Source organism: Fulmarus glacialis, unplaced genomic scaffold, assembly GCF_000690835.1.
Source record: "Fulmarus glacialis isolate BGI_N327 unplaced genomic scaffold, ASM69083v1 scaffold4709, whole genome shotgun sequence".
In the NCBI taxonomy this organism is placed as follows: domain Eukaryota; kingdom Metazoa; phylum Chordata; class Aves; order Procellariiformes; family Procellariidae; genus Fulmarus; species Fulmarus glacialis.
The window spans coordinates 83599-96602 of NW_009231266.1; the positions used below are offsets into that span (position 1 = coordinate 83599).

Here is a 13004-nt window from a genome sequence, read left to right on the forward strand (position 1 = left end):
TCTCTTTGAAGTTATTTTCTATCTACAGGAGCTCTAAGATCTATGTATTTATATAAACCAAGACAGTTTTTGTTTAAATTTCATAAACCGTTGTACATCAAGCATTAAATATTAATAGTCAGATACAGTAAGCAGATTCAGATGCAATGAAATCCATGGATTAACATTTTGCTAAGACTGACTTTGTCTTCCAGCTCAGATAACTTTTTCATTGACTTCTTAATCCTTAAATCAAGAAATGTAATCAGTTACACATACAGGTAGATGGCAAAATTTAGCAAAATTGACATATCAAGACTTTTTGATCAAAGGAGCTTAGAAAAATAAACTGCACTGCTAATGTAGAAAAATGTATCAATTTCTTCTGCTTTACTAACATTATTAGTAGGGAGTATTCCTCATTATACAAAGCAAGAAAGTCTAAAATATGAAATGCAATCAAGGTTAACTGGAGAGTGTAAGGGACTAATTAAAATGAGTTTTAGAATCACTTGGCAAAATTAATTCTTATTTGTTTTCCTTCTAAGCTTAGACTGCTGAACTGTAAATTCATGAAAAAAGGAAAATAAAAATAGGAAGAGTAATTCCATTCTCATGATACCAACAATTAAGATATGACAAGTTTGACCAATACCCAGTGGTACTCATTAGAAAAACACAATTCAAGAACGTCTAAGGATTCATCTTACAAAAAGGTGCACACTCATTTTAGGTCTCATATTATTGTCAACACATTTATGTTTTTTTACTTTTCTTTTCAGCTGATTTTCTTGCAGAAGTTGATTGCTGCGGCCAAACAGGTCTATACTGTATTATTGGGAAATTACTTGGTAAAACTTGGAATAGTAATGTTAATTGAATAAAAGGGTGATTTGTCTAGGAGTTGAAACAGATATTATACAGAAGTGCTTAATCTAAATTTAAAAGTGCCCATCCTGGAAAAAAATATTTAGATAAAGATAAATCCTTCAGGCCATCAGCAAATAATGGTATTCATTAATCAAATTCAACCCATGTCAGATTCTTTTGGCAGAAATCATTATATACTTAAACATAACAGTGAAATAAGCAATCATTCACAGGAATTAAGAATGAGTAGTTTTCTGATGTCTCTTTCAGATCTGTTGTTATTTGTTTTATCGAGCAATACCAAGCAAACACATACACATTCAGATTTATGATATAGGCTGAGGAAGTGGTAGAAGCACCACAGTTTGCGTCATTTGCAACTAAATTAAATACAGTGCTAAAAAATAGAGCATTCAACATTATAAGGAACAATCTTAGATCGTCAAGGGAACAGACTATAAAAAACCCAGTGTCTTTTCAAAAATTCTATTTATTAGGCCGAGTTCTGCCACCCTTTACTCAAGATAAGTAAATTTTTCTCCCTAACCAGTCCCTTAGAATCAACTGTAGTATTAAGGAAAATTATGCCTGATTCTTCAAAACTCTTTTCCACATGCTTAATTTTTAACACATATCACAGAGCTATTCAGCAAAGCTCTTAAATCTAAGGTACTTCAGCAACTTCCAAAGTGTTTAGGAATTACTGAAACATATATTGTATGTCATATACCTGTAATGTTGAAGTATTGCAATATTTCACTAGCAATGCCAATCAATCTATCCCTGAGTTCTTTCCAGAAAGTTTACACTGTTATACCTTGGCAGAGCTGGAGGGTGCCTTGCATTGAGATTGAGTTTGGCCAACAGGTGTTGATTAAGATTCTGTCTTCTAAGCCTGTAGATTTGTTGCAATATCTTCACTTCTTTGTGGTAATTGTGGTATTATCGTTTTTTCAAAGCATTGTCAATTCTCCACCACCTCAATTTGCTTTCCGTGGTGAAGCCACAGACTAAGTCAATGATGTTAATCAAGGAGTTAACATGGTCCCATAAACTAATGGTTACATAGGTCAGTAGAATTCCACTTTAAAATTTCTAAGCTAAAAAGTCCATTTAATAAGAAGTACTACTAATTCTTCATTCTGTGCTTACGTTGTACCTAGTAACACATTATTTATTCAAAAAAGGTAGTCAAAAGCCTACTGCACAATAAAAGTATTATTTTCCATGCATTTTTGTCTATTTAGAACTGAAAAAAAAATCCACTATAATAAATTTAGTAAGGTTGTCTTTGAACTCCATACTATGGTTCTAAAGGAGAATATGTGTGAAAAAAATCCCAAACCAAGCAAAGCAAACAAGCCCCAAGTGACTGAATTCACCAGGTAAAGATCAGAGACCAGTTTCTTTCAAGTGATTTCTTCCTGTACTGCTCAAGCTGCCTTTGGAAGGTTTTAATTTTGATAACAAAATCTTCAAAAAAAGCAATTTTTTTTTTTATTTCCTGCAAAGGACAATAACCCTTTCTGCGATGATGCTGTCTGGAAGCCTCTACAAACAGCTGTGATATTTACATCACTGTTTTTACCATAATTTAATATGGTATTGAACAAAAGAACTGAGCAGGCAGACAATATTTTGTATCAAACCAAGTACTGCTACGTGTCCATGCCGCCAAGCACAGGCTGCAGAAGGTTGGCACAGGTCTTCTGAAAGGAAGATCATCTTGATGTTTCCCTCTACCTGTCTTCATAGGCTTTGTGGTCTATTGGTCTATTCAACAGCTACTGCGCATATGTATCTGAATAGCATATACAATACTGAAACACAGGGACAAGAACTCAGTTTTTCTCCACCCAGCAAGACACAGAGAGTAAGCTCCTTTCAGATGTCAGTTCTCCAGCAGATCTCCAGTGCCTGCTCTATCAGTGCACCTAACTATACTGTTCATTGTTAATTCTCTGTATGAAATCTGTCTCAGCAAAAGCAAGGCTGGCACAGACTGTACAGTTCACAAGCACAGAGGCTGAGGACTATGAAGAGAATAGCAGACACACGGAGGTTGTTTCCAATGATCCTCAGAAGGAGATGCAGACTGAGATCAAATTCACCTGCAATGCGTATCTGGCTCTTCTACAGACAAGAATGGCCGAACACATATTCGGTGTCCCTCTACCAGCTTACAGGAAAACGTCTGTCCTCTTAAATCTCCCTTGTACTGACAGCTCTCTCATTTTTTGTATTAGAAGGCATTGACATTGCTAGCAATACAAATTATTTTTTAAGTTTTTAGGCTTGCTCATGTTTTAAATGAATGAATGAATTTTGAATGAATTTTTTCAAAAATTATTTGTATAGGTACTCAGAAGCTGGAGGAGGGGGAGAAAAAGCATATTCCAACAGCATTTAGGACTAAATTACTATGTATATAAATCCCAAGCAACTTCCATAGACTCGGTTTACCTTTATATAGGCAGAAAGTCTTAGCATTGGCTTTTATGTTTATACAGCATGAGTTAAAACAAAACCATGCATTTTTAATAGTACTATATTTAAAATATTTGTCAAGATTTGTTGGCATAATTTGCCAGGTGGTTCTTGTTATTGCAACAAAAAAAAAAAATCTAATGATGGAAACATAACAAGATAAACTGGATGCCTTGTGCTGTATAAACCTAAAGTCTGACCCAGTATTTACACACCTCTAACACAGGTGAGGCTTTTGGGGTACCCAAGTTACTGAAACAGATCAGTCAAAAGTTTTTTCCACCACGACATCAAGTAAATTTATTTGTACTAGTCTGCTGAAACACTGAAACCATATTGCATTGAAACAACTTTCTCTTGGCAGTCATGATGTTCAGTTTTTTCTCCAAAATCAAACTGAGTTAAGCAGAACTGAATTTGTTAAATCTTATATCTATACGTTTTACTGATGAAAACATAGATTAATTTATATCTATGCTGTTTTCTCTTAAAAGGAAAGATTCACATATCAAGAGAGAGTAAAAACTGGGAAAATATTGATTGTAGAATTACATAAAGGAATCAAAGCCAATTCTTTGCTACCACACTCAAAAACTTAAAATATGTGTTTGCATTAACCACTTCAACAATATGAAATCCTGCAAATGGCTCACCTGATACATCGAACATTACGTGAAACAAGCAGTTAACAGATTTTTTTATATATATATATATATCTGTACATATATACACACACCCATATGCATATGAGGCAATTTCAACCTGAATAACTGAATCCAGAGGCCAATCCAGAGTACAAATTATGATCTCAGCTAATTCACTTTTAAAAGGCTCTTGAAAAAATGGGGAAAGGAGTAAGAGAGAGAGAACAAGGGCAAACTGTAACTCAATATTTTTTGTAAGAGTTTACCAAGGTCTTGTTTTCCCATGCTTGATTTTTTTCCATCGCAAAATTTTTCTAGCCTTTTTTATCAGAATTTTAAAAATTAAATTGAGGTAAAACCGAGTTCTTCCCCTTAGGCTTTTTCAACAGGAAAAAATTGATAAATCAGAGAAAAAGTGTTTATAATAATTCTGGACAAAATTATGGACAAATTGGAGAAATATTCCATATTTAGTGGAAAACACAAAGTAATATATTCTTAGAGGCTGTTTGTTCAGTGGTCTATGGTGTTAATGACTTGGAATCTGTATTGGTTTAAATGACAGCTCACACCTCTGGGAGAATACACTAATAACACAAAGAGGGGTGAACTCGGGCTGTGCTGCATTAACCAGTATGTGCTACCCATTCTTTGAAGTGGATGCTGAGATTTAACAATGAAAAAAGTTGCTCTTTGGTTTACAGCCCCCAGTAAGGGTCTCGTGGCTCTGCCCCACCCAGAGGGAAGCAACACCCGCCCTCCGAGGTAGCAGGCTCTCTGCACTTCACAAACAAAACCCTGTTTTTAACTCAAGATCAGGTTATCTTGGAAAAAATGAATGTATGTAATATGGACCAGGGAAAAAATGAGAATCCCTAATCACATGGTTCCTTTGAACATTATTCACTGAGTGAGCTACCAAGTCGTCCAGTTGTTTTTGTATCATACTATTCTGCTTCTATGTGGACACACACCAGTTTTGTGCCTGGCTCTTCTCTTTTCAGTACAGCCATAATGACCGTCTAACTTCCCTCCTTTTACTCAAAACCTTCCCTATGGTAATTGTGCAATTCAGTTCTATTGTCCTTTTTCTTTCTTAAAAGTTTAACCCACATACCACTGCTCTAATTTTCAGAGATGACGGCGGCGTTGGAAATCACGGCTGGTCAAACACCACAGCAAGACAAACGCCATTCTGTATTGAGTAGCAATGGTGCTGGCCCGTGTTATGAAGATTTGCACTGAATTTGATTTCAGTTTCTGGTCAGATCCTGTAACCCTTATTCAAAGCAGCTATCCGAAAGTGAAGTAGTCCTGCTAATGCCAGTGGACCTACTCCCTGGGCAGATGTTATTTAGTCACGAAGTCTCTGTCCCTCATTTTAAAATTATATTTTTAAGTGTGGTTAGGAAGAGGGGAAAGAAAGGCAGTACTTTGCTGACATTTTCTTTCTCGTTAATCAGCTTTGCTGCCAAGGTGTACCACTTTCATACAGAGTCCCAGGCTGAAATCATTGCTTAAAAAAGAAAAGAAAAAAAGATGCAGCAGCATTTGTCTGCATCTCTTTCTCTTAAGCAGAGAAACTGCACCTCCCTCTGGAGCAGCTGTTATCATGGTGTGCTCTGTTCTTCCTGGAGTTGTTAAGATATTCTTACAGATGAGAATGGGCAGAAAGAAGGTAAACAAACATGGACCTTTGCTTCTTCTAGGTTTAACAGGAGGCTAATGAGCAGAACTGCTGAGCTGCAAAGACAGAGTTGTGCCGTTACACACTAACAGTGCCTCAGTAAAAGTAAAATCATCATCAACCCTTTGAGAGACAGATTTGAGGATGGGCATTAAGGATTTCAGACCCACTTTTATATGCTGTGGAAGATTGAATCTACATTCAAACTAAACTTTTATGCCTCATGAATGTCTCTGCTGAAGGCCAAAGAAGGCTGAAAATATTATGAGTACTTGCATTCTCCTCTGCCAGCTCAGGCTGGGTTGTTTTCTCAATAAATTTCTGGCCGAGTGACAAGTTTCCTGAAAGATGCAAGTGGGACTCCAGCCAGCAACAAAAACTATAGGAACAGCTGAAGGCATGCATGTTAGGAAGAAAAAGCAACAACAACAACAACAAACCAAACACCTCCCCCTACCTCCACCCCTCCGAAAAAAAAAAAATGCAGAGAAGATTACATCTTTTAGGAACAAATGACAAAACAGAGAAAATATCAGCTTTGAATCCTCAGGAGTCTTGCTGAAGATGGACTGGTTATCCTACCCTGCTGAAACCAAAAATTTATCTTATTTCCTTTATTGCCTGCATTCCAGCTCAGCTTCACTTCAAACCTCTTCCTCTTGCTTTCTTTCCTCTTCCTCATTCCCCTTTTCCTTTCCCATTTTCTCTGTTAAGCCTAATTCCTCCAGGTAAATTCGGATAAACAAGCCCTGCATTGCCTTAACAAATAGGCCTATGACATTGATGCATGTCCTGCCACATCCTTACTCTGTGCTGGGACCAAAAACCCATCAGTGGCCTGGATTCAATTACAAGTGAACAACGGCCATGGATAAGTCACAGCGGGCTCCAGCATGATCCGGCCTGGGCCAGAGGAGCAGGTCCTGCTCAGCAGATGTCTGGACTTTTTTTTTCCTATGTCATAGGTATAGTCAGTAAGAATAATAGCAGTAAGAGGACACCATCATTTGTTGCCCTCACACTGCTCATTCAGCTCCTATGTGTTCATTCTCATCCTCTTTCACCAGTACCATCTCACCCATTTCCACTGGAAGGCCATTTCCTGCGGTGGCTCAATACAGTGCCCAGCGCAATGGTCTTTCATTCTTAATCAGTTCTTCTGCATAAGTGAAAAAATAGTTAGTGAACGTAAATAGTAGTAAGTGCTAAATTAATGGGTTAATAAATAGAAGACAAACCAGATCATGTCATTCCCGTTCTTGTGATAACACCACGGGGTACTGAGGGATCATACGTGATTAAGACTTGGGGTTCTCTGTATCTGTGGCAGACCAATGCTCCTCAGTGGCCCTCTAGGGCTTGAGGAAGACAACAGGAGTGACATTTGCAGCCACCCTGTATGCAGCTAGTAACACATCCCAGTCTCTCAATGTCCTACTGGAACCTTACCCACATTATCTTACAAGCTCACCGGTTGAGGTGGCCTGGTTTTAGATCACCATATACCACATGGATGGGGGGAAAGCATGGAAGAGATGAGCGGATTTGTAAGTTTAGACAAATCATATGCTCTTCTTCAGAACTTTCTTTTTAAAGGGTTTTATAATGGATGTGAAAGGGCTACAGGGTAAGGAGAGACTACTGAACTAATGCACCTTATAAACTGCTGTAAGGTGAGAGATGTAGTTTATCACAGCAGTTTTTGTTCTTAAATGTTATTTATGTTTTCATAGAGGAAAGCAATTTCAGAGCCTAAAAACAACAGTGCAGAGGACAGAGGGGAACAGTTGAAGCATCAAAGACTATGAATGGTGCATCAAACCATAAACCAATCATTTCACCACAAGAAAACTTAGTATACAACTATTATTCATGGAAATGTTGAAGCGAGACAACAACTTTTACAGAACTGTAAAAACTATATTATGAGCAACTTTCTCAGGAAAGACTGCCAGGAAGAAACACTTTGCAGCTCATTCATTCACTACTAATCTCCAGGGATAAAAAAGGCTAGATCCAGCAACCGGTATAAATGCATCTGTCTCCAGTGAAATCAGGGTAGTTGTGCTGATTTGCACTCACTGAGCATCAGGCTGTTCATGGGAGGACAGAATGGTTGAGGCTGGTAGGGACCTCTTGAGACCTTTTAGTCCAGCCCCCTGCTTCAAGCTGTTCTGAAACAGATTCGGGTTGTAAGAATTCCATAGACAAACTCTGTGGCTGTCATTGGGACACATAAAAGCACCACCTGCAGGTATGCAGTGACTGAAATAAAGGTCTGAAGGATCTATTTTTAAAGGGGGTAAGAAAGGAAAATTAATTTTATATTTGATCCATTTATTCTTGAAAGATCCATAGCGACAGCTCAAGCTCTTGGGATAGGGCATGTATGAAGAGTGACAGAGGGACCCTACCTGCAGCACTTTGCACCCCGTGCTCTCAATGTGGTGCAAGAGTGGAGCTGTACAGCAAAGCCCCCAGCTCTGCACAGCTCCCAGCCTCATGCACCCTCACCTGCTTACCAGCCTGAACCCTTCATCAAGAAAGTCCACAAAACCCCAGGTCTACAGCCTGGCCTAATGGTAGTCTGGAAGCCAGGGCATAACTCAGAGCAGGTTGCTCAAGTTTATGGACACAAGTCAATTGGAGTAAAGTCAAGAGGAATTAATACAAGGTTTAATCCAATACTTGCAAGAACCCACGGAAGGTTTGCTAGATCATGCTCACAGTAAAATGAAATTTGATAGACAAGAAAAAGGAACTAGATAAAATGGGGACATTTAATAGGACACTGGTTAAGTCACAGAAAAACATGCTGTGGAAAGCAATCTTCGCTTGGTCCTTTGGGAGAAACTACATATACTAATAACAGTTCTTCTCCCCCCACTTTATTTTGAAAAGTGTCTGAGTAAAAATGGAATTACCTTACTTGACAGAACGGTTTCCTGTATATGCAGTTTTAACTACCAACATTAATAATGAGAAAAGTATCCTTATTATTAATTTTTTTTCCCCTCCTGCTGACATTGCACCAACACAGCCACTAGTGACTGAAATGGACTGTCTTCTGATTTGACAACCCCCCATAAAAGACAGATTAATTTTGTTCCCATTGTACTTGCGACTACAGCTTCTAGGAATAATAAAAACTAGATTTGGGTATAGAGAATCTGTATTAGCAATATTGATTCATGAAGCAACGAGAACACACCTTGTCTTTCAGCTCCCAGGTTAATACAGCATGGCTGACTGTTAGAGAATAACATCTATTTACATGGAGTGAATCTGATCGGAAAGTCATTGGGATAATGACATTTCCACAGAGTGCCTTTTTGAAGTGTAACCACTAACGGGTTCCTGTAAGTGTCTGACAATAACTACTGACTTTCATGGCTTAGATTGATCTTAAAGAAATCAGAAAATATAATCAGTAAATATGCTGAATTTCTGACTGGAATAAAAATAGAAAAACAGTCTTAATAGAACATAAATTAGAAGAAGTAATAACATACTGTTAATCACTTTGAAGCTGCAATCCCTAATTAAATAAATGAGGGGATTTTCTTAAAACTGATAATAGCACTCACAGATGTTATTGGGATGGTGCTTCTGTTTTGGAAAGAATCCTTTGGAAAATGAGATGTGAACATCTTGGGTTCCCTGTAAAATTAATTGGGCAAATGAACATCTTCGGTAAGAGGGAAATCCAGCATCATTCCCCAGACAGCTTTATATAAAAAGCCAGAAGTGTTTTTTTTATTTTTAAAAAAGAAGCAAAAAAGCAGTATATTTAAATTTATGCTAAACAGCTGAAAAAGTCCCTGTGCAAAACACGCAATATATTTCCTGTACTCTAAAAAACAAGCATTGTAAATAACCAAAAAATGAAACCAACACCTGGAAAAGAGTTTAGAGAATAATCCAGGCACGTTTACGAGTCTTATACTAACTATGAGCCAACAAGGCAGCTTGGACAAGCAGAGCAAAAACCATACTCTCAGCCTCTCCTCCTACTCTTCCGTCACATCCCTACTGAATTGAAATCTCACAGGGCCAGTTGAACTGGTTTGTTTATTTTTTGCTCCCAAAACGTGTTAGTTGGCAAAAGAGAACACTCAGTTGTACTTACTATGATCGTAACAGCACCCATCTGGATGTCCAGCACAGCAGTGGAGAAGCTCCAGTTTTAAGTTTTATCAAAAAAACTCACCAAATTACATCCCAGTATCTCCGAGAGGCTACAAGCATTACTGCAACTCATTAAACTTCTTTATAATCCAATGTGTTACAACACATTACAGAGCAATGATAAATAAATAACTGCTGATTTGACACTGCTTTCAACTGCTGAGCAATTCTGCTTTCCTCAATGTTACAATTAATGTCAGCAGTTAATGCCTTAAGTGGTGGAATCGGAAACTCGACTACAATAAACAAATGCAGTCAAGTTTCAACTTAAGGATATACCCAAATTGCAGCATGGTGTTGCTTCAGCTGTCCCTGACTCAGGCTGCAATTACAGTTCTGTTGGTCAGAGCAGCAGGGGCATCATTTGTCATCCTAAGGAAGGCTGGAGTGCTGTGAAATTGGGCACTTTGGAAAAATGCAGCTGTAGCAGAACATATGTATAGGCAAGACCATGAAATGAACTGGCTCCAAGCCAGAATGTAAGGACAAAACCAAGAGAATATAAATGAAAAAAAAACATAGAACACTGTACTCAGAAGATGCTCCTATTGATATATCCTGACCAGCTTTAAAGGTCAGGATGACAACAATCTGTCTTCTCTGTGGAACAGCTTGATCAATTTGCAGCTCTTTTTTCTTCACCCTGTTAGCAATGAGTTTACATCTTTCAAATAGATCTTCTATTTAGTTTTTGCTGTTTAATTGGTCTCAGGTTCCTGTGTATCTCTATACAACTGTAGCAAACAGAAGGATATATACATGGGTGTGTATATACATTCATGCACAGACTGTACTGCATAGAATATGAACTGCTCAGCTACGCTCTGTAGCTCTACTGCCACTAAAAGAGATTATTATTCAGCTCAAGAGACAGTTTCCTGCTCCTGGAGCAGAAGGAAGAACTTGGCTATAGCTTTACTGCTGCAGTGAATACTGGAATGGGCAGAGGCTGCAGAAGAATGACAACCATACAACCACGAGAAGCCACCAGTCCTTCCTCTTTTCCAAATGCTGAACAGAACCTCGTGGAGGCACAGACTCCTTCCCCCACCATGCGCGCACACCCACGCATTGCAGAGTGGGGCTGGGCACTTCAGCGGCTCTAGGAAATGTATCAGCATGTGCCCAGTACCAGAGAGTCAGCCACAAAGCTTAACACTTCTCAGAGACAGCACTTCCTGCCCTCTGGGCAAGACCAGGGCACCTTATCCCAATCCAGCAGAAGATGACCTGGCCTCATTGATTGATTTCTTGGCAGCACTGGAACACAGCTCTTGACTGTTGAGAGAACTCCAGCTGCCACATCACTTGTGAGGATCACATAGGCTGCAATGAGCATATCAAATATTTTTTTTTCATTTCTTTCTTCCCACGGAATATACAGTCAACAAGGTTACAGTCTTTATTTTCACAGTAATTAATCTTGTGTTCATTTCGTCTAATTTTCAGCACTTAACTGAGATGGCTACATCTATGTCTCTTCTGTATTTAATGGCGAGAGAAAGAACCACCGTCGGAGCCATTCAGTCAACCTACAAGCTTCATGAAGTAAGAATCAAGATCTTTATGCACAACGTAACTTTCTACCATAGGACTTTCATCACAGCTGACGAAAGATAAACCTTTCTTGTGGGCTGCATCAAGGCTGTGAATCAAAATCCCACCAGATCATCACATACATCACCATCTTTCCTTCCAAAAGTAAGGCTTCTTAATTGAATGTACCTTCCTCAAGACAAGTATAATCTACTACAAATCCTGTCTACTACCAGTTTGGAGAGATGTAGGCATCTCCCTCATGTAGTGATGCTTGGATGGAAACAATACAACTGAGGCAGGTAAGTCTCTCTAAGACTGTTGTAGGATTTTGGCAAGGTATACATATTAATACATGTCATTAGAGTTCTCCAACAGCTATGCAAAAAGTAACTGGGCTCAATCACTTCCATTTAACTGTCTAGATCGTTTGCCTGCTTTCTTTTCAAGACACGGAGCCCCAGGGGGATAGGGGTTAGAGGAAATGAAGTCATGGTCAAGATCAGACCCAAGACTCGTATTTTAGAGCCAGTCCCAGATCGGACAAAATGGGAATCCCTGAGGGGCAAATTACCTCTTCTCTCCAACCAACCTCTTCTCTCTCCCTCCAACCTCTTCTCTCTCTATATATGCCTGCATGCATATGTACACCTCCATAATGGAAGCTTTTCCACTCAGGTTTACATTAAGGAATTAATAAATATAAGTTACGCATTTATGGCTGTAATACACTCCTAAGGATTATGCTTTTTCTCACATCTGAAGAGCAGAACAAATGTAAAGGCAAACATTATCCTGATGTATGCTGCATTTTAGAACAGACTGCAGAAACAATCAGCAATATGCAACCTCTTGTAAAGAAAAGTGACAACTTTCCTCCCCTCCCGGCATCTCAGTATTGCTTTTTTTCTCCCCTCACCCTCAGACAAATGACATTTGGCAATGTTGATGCTGTGCTGTGTGTTTTCTTCCACTCACATGCAACTGGTCAAGATAAGGTGCAGATGCCCAGAGATTCAGGTAAGATGTGGCTGTATTATGCTGCAAATTCAGAGATACAGGAAACTGATGTGCATAAAGGAAGCAACCCCCTAATACAGGAAAAAAGGTATTTGTCTGAATTTGGATTTCTTTTCTTTTCCACGTTGTGAGTAAAGGTTTTAACTGTACAGCTTTACTTTTAAATAAAATACATAAATGACTCCCAAACAGCTGGCCTACTTAACACTACTATGTAAACATCTGTTCACATTCATGCATGCAAATAAGTACATTAGCTAGCAAGTCTCTTAGGCTCAAATTAGTCTTTATCAAGTCCTCCCAGAAACCACTGGGGTGGAGGCCAATGACTATGTGAAAGGGGAGAAAAGGGAATTCTTAAGCTTTTTTTGGAGAATTGATCCTTAGAGAAAAGATGGATGATGGAGAATACCAAAAGACTCAACGCCCATGCATTCTATTTTTCAGTATGTTTGCTTTAATGGAAGTTTTCTTTCCTGTCTCTTTGTGGCGGTTTCTTACTTCATCACATATTTTAACAGCTTGTTATATAAATGGACATTGTGTCAAATTTTTATTCCTCCTTATTTAAACCATCTTTTGAAAGTGCCAGT

At 38.6% G+C, this 13004-nt stretch overlaps 1 protein-coding gene across 1 annotated transcript in view; it reads right to left on the reverse strand.

Moving 5' to 3' along the window:
* The window catches only part of CNTNAP5 (contactin associated protein-like 5), a gene marked incomplete at its 5' end in the record, with an annotated part of 86095 nt that overhangs the window by 57500 nt on the left and 15591 nt on the right, over positions 1 to 13004 (reverse strand). The gene's annotated exons all lie outside the window — the stretch shown is intronic.